Raw genomic sequence first — 4643 nt, forward strand, 5'->3', positions numbered from 1 at the left:
GTTTTTGCTCCAAGAGTACAGCTTTAAGACCAGAAATGTTTGTAACTTCACAAATGTACTGCAGTTAAAATGTGCTCTCATACATTTTATTTCCTAATGAAAGAAACGGAGGGCTGATTTCACACCTGACATACAGGTATGACTCAACAGAAGTCAATGGAATTGTATCGCTTGCTGGGGAAATAAATTTGACCCAGAGTTCTCGTTTCATTTTAACTTATCAAGAGCAACCCAGTGCTAAAATTAGCTTACAGTAGAAGTCACATGGTCACAGGAATAAATCTCTTCCTGCTAGTTCTGTGAAGCCGCCTCTGGCTGTGAACCTTAGCCATCTGTGGGCAATAATCCTGTCTATCTAATAAATATCAGGCAAAGTCATAAATTACATGAGGCTGCACTGTACATTAGAATAAAGGAACAATGACAGATGGCAGAAAGCCCATGAAGTCACTGCAGAAGTGAACATAAGTGTACAAAATGTAGTGAAGCAACTGCTGGGAAATGTAGGTACATACAGTCTTCAAAAATATTTTGCAGAATAAATAAGTGATAAGTAAACTGCAAAATATACAGGTAAAGAACCATTCTATCTGTGTTGTCATCTCATAAATGAACCCAGACTATTATAACCATTAAGCCCTACCTTGTGTGAAGTAGAGAGCCACACAGTCTGAAAGATGTTTTGAAGACAAATTGTGGTCAGGAATTATGCAATGCTTCACGCACTTTCTCAGCTTTCTCTACCAGAAAAGTTAAAGTGGCACAAAATGAAGAAGGACAATGATGTGGATGCCCATTAGGAACAGCTCTAAAATTCACCTGTCTTTCGGAAGAGGTACTCTTCTGTGGTTCTTCCCAGGCACAGCAGCAATCAAAATGGAATATGTGAAATCAGATTCTGAAACTATTAGAAAGAGACATAACAGTAATTAAACTGACAAAGAACTATAGATACTAGAACCTGACCTTGCTACCTGAAATCTACAGCTTTAAAAATGGAGAACACCTTTGCATATAAAATTAAACAGTTCTGTTGCAGCAAGCTAGCCTGACACCGTTGTTAATCTGGTAATATTATATATAGACTCCAGCCTAAGTCAATTGTACTCACATAGATAGTGTCACCTGTGAAAACAATAGATAAGTTTGTCAAAAACAGCTAATTTCAAGCCCCGAAAGTCTCAGTGAGATACATTCTTTATTTGATACTGATAGAACCTAATGAATAAAAAAGCAAGAACTCATTGTCATGGCTCTCTGCTTGTTTTTAAGTAGCTGCAATGTTTGTTTGAACAGGGCTCATCAAGTGCCCAAGTAAAACCAATCACTTTTGCTACAAAACACTACAGTGGTTTATCAACTGAACAAATAAATCCTTATGCCCTGCATACCTTGCAAAATATGCATTAAAACATCTTTTGTCAGGTCTACTGCATATTATGGGATCAAAGAAATGGGACATTTCCCATTTTAACCATATTTTCCTCTGCTTTTACTTCCTTTGCATGCATAGTTTTCTTTGCCCCTAGAGATTTTCTTTGCTAGCTTTATGTTAGTGGATTGTTTCCCCACTTAAGAACACACAGACAAGTAAGATGTGAAACCATTCTTTTGAAAGTGGAAAAAAAAAATCTTTAAACTGTATTTTCTCAACCTGGTTAACTCCAGTCACTTGGGTTAAAGATTTCATATTGTTTCATATACTTATTCTCAAAGTATACTGGCAAATACGTCAATGGAAATTTAAACCTGATGGAGCCTTCACATTTTTCTATGACTATTATAGTTGGTACTGACCCATTTTGTACATCACTAACTTTCCACACTTCTCCCTAGAGAACACAGTCCCATTTATGTTCCTCATAACACTAATCCAAAGCCCCTGGAGACTTCATAGGCACTTGTCTGAAGTGCAAATCCCAACACACTTCAATGTTAATGTGTTTATCCCATGGATTCATCAAGCTTTGAGTTGATCTCTATAAATCTGACAGTATTGTTATGTGGAACAATATTAAACACAACATAATTTCTGCAGGACTGCAGTCTCATCTTCATTACAGATTTGAATTACATATGAAAATCCAGTGTCTGCTTTCCAATAGCACTTACAATAGTGTTGCAAAATCTCAGATAATTGAAATCTTTCAAAATCCTTCTGTAAGACTGAAATATCAACAGTTACCAATACTGAAAAATGCAGTACTATTATTCCCAAAATAAGAAATAATACAGAGAAGTTTTATCAGCCTTTAAGCAGTAGACAAAATGCACTGGAATGTTCAAGCCAATTTCACTGGCTGAAAGAGTAATCACTGCCCAGAAAATTAGGACAAAATTTTCTGACTGAAACACAAATTAACTTCACTGCAATTACACTTTAGAACATACTTTGCAAAATCTGAGACACTCATTAAAGAACAGGTGGTGGTTTAAAGCAGCTACAAAACTCCTCCTAGGGCACAGGGATCACGTGGTATGTTTAAGTCATCTGGAAACTGTAAAGGGAAAAGTCATACCCATCTGCCCCCTATTCACACCAGTCAGCAGGCAGAAGCCAGTCCAAAGTACACACAGGTATATATTAAAAGACATGGTCATGGCTGCTGCTGTGTCCTCCTACTTCTGAGGGAAAAAAGGAGGCAAAAATTTTCCAAGCAAAGCTTTGGAAACTCCCAGAGTTGAGATTTTTACATTGAACAATACATTAAGAATATCTGGGAGGGAAAATCCTGTGCTGACAGATGGGAGGACTGGATGATCTACAATGGTCTGTTCCATTTTTAAATTCTATCATCAGATTTGTCCTCAAGTACAAACCCTCTAGGAGTTTCTTGGGGGCGGTGTATCCCTCCACAACCCCTACTGTGGGCTCTGGCTTAAAAGCCACAATAGAGTCCTTAGAATCTAACAACAAGAGCTATTCTAGGCGCTGGTTAGGAAAATGGGATTTAAAGGAAGTTTCTACTATTGTGCAAAATTAGGGCAAAAAATCTCCTTTCAGATAAGCAACAAAGTATATCAATTCCAACAGTTTGCTCTCCTGCTGTTGTATCCATCGTAAAGAAAGACAGTCTTTCTATGGTGAATAAAGGTGATCGTCTAATCAATTAAGATTTCACAGAAAATATGGAACAATTCAGCTGTCTGCCCCACCCTCTTCACAGGTTGAAACAGGACCTTTCCACTTTACTCTGCATGTCACTTTTGTTAAAATGACAGGCACCTCACTGAAAACACCAAACATACATGTAGAGAGAGAAGAATTCCCATTTTGAGATCCACCATACAAGTGAAGGGTTTTGAGCTACAAATTTGATTGCTCTGTGCATTTGACAATTGCTTATATAGCATGATATGTATAATTTTCATATATGTAGTTATTCTTGTACGACATACTGGTTGTGATTACACTTACTTAGATTATACCAATATAAAAAAAGGGCGTTTGTGAAAAATTACTTAAAGTGTGCACAGTAACATGATTCACTAACCTCAATATCATCCATGACTGTTCAGTGATTCAGTTGAATATGGTCAGTATCTCCATCAAGCACGATCTATTCCGAGCTATCAAAGGCTGTGGCAGAGTGGGGTTTTTTTACAGTTGGGGAAAACAGGCTTTCCAGCTAAAATCAGAAAGTTCATTTTCTTCAGCCATAAACATGGAATATATTACTCATTCATTTATCCAATTTCATTTGAAGATATCTTGGAGGCTTCCAACTCCTCCACTGAAGGATGAAGAAACCCCAAAATTGTACATGTGTTGACAGTCTTAAGTCTAACATCACTTCACAATGACATTAACTTCATGCTGGTATAGGTTTTTTGCAGTATTTTTAATCTCTAATGACAAGAACAATACCAGAGCACAGTTACATTTTGTCTTTATCTGGAAATCAGTCGGAAATAAGTTCATAACTTTTGACCCTTTCATATTCAGAAAACTTCCAAGAGAAGAGCTAAAAAGGAATCTAGATGTGTTCTAAACACACAGAAAGAAAGGCAGACCTTAAATACCCTAATGCTTATATTTTCCTGACAAAGCAGATATATTTATTGCAATTTTAATAAAATGCTATGATTTTAAAATATAGAACAGCCATTCACATTAATAGGACTCAGTATAGTAAACCTACACAGCAAAGAGCCTCTGCAATCACATTGCAAGATCTAGCTTACCAGAACGGATGAATACCCTATGGACATCAGCTTTCCTCAGACCCCAGTTGAATCATAGGAGTCTCTGAGCCTACGCCAGATGAAAATCCACAAAAACAATAATTAAAGACGTTGTTGTTTTTCTCAGGACATACCTGAAAAATGAAAAATATCTTAGTTTCTGTAACTGGCAACATGAACAAGTAAGCAAGGATTACAGAGAGCAGTGTGCTGCATGCCTGGTGGGGAGCAGGCCAAATAAGCTCTTCAGATGCTAGAATTGTGAAATAGGGGTACGAAAGTAAAGAAAAAGATAGGGGAAACCATCAATAGGGCAAAGAGTATGAAAAACCTAATAAGGACCTTACCATGCCACCAACAGCTATCTTATCCTCTCCCTACCTGACAGTCTGTTACTGGATTATCACATACTGGGACAATTCAAGCCCGGCTTGACCTTGTTCTGAATTTCAGTCAGT

The 4643-nt window shown here is 37.3% G+C and overlaps 1 long non-coding RNA gene across 1 annotated transcript; it reads right to left on the reverse strand.

Moving 5' to 3' along the window:
- Positions 1 to 818: 818 nt before the first annotated feature.
- LOC128852595 (uncharacterized) lies at positions 819 to 4316 on the reverse strand. Its single transcript, XR_008450574.1, has 3 exons — positions 4186 to 4316; positions 3495 to 3629; positions 819 to 904 (listed from the first exon to the last, which is right to left on the reverse strand). It is a non-coding gene; the product is annotated as an uncharacterized LOC128852595 (long non-coding RNA).
- Positions 4317 to 4643: the final 327 nt, after the last annotated feature.

The sequence above is a fragment of the Cuculus canorus genome, chromosome 6, assembly GCF_017976375.1.
Source record: "Cuculus canorus isolate bCucCan1 chromosome 6, bCucCan1.pri, whole genome shotgun sequence".
NCBI lineage: Eukaryota > Metazoa > Chordata > Aves > Cuculiformes > Cuculidae > Cuculus > Cuculus canorus.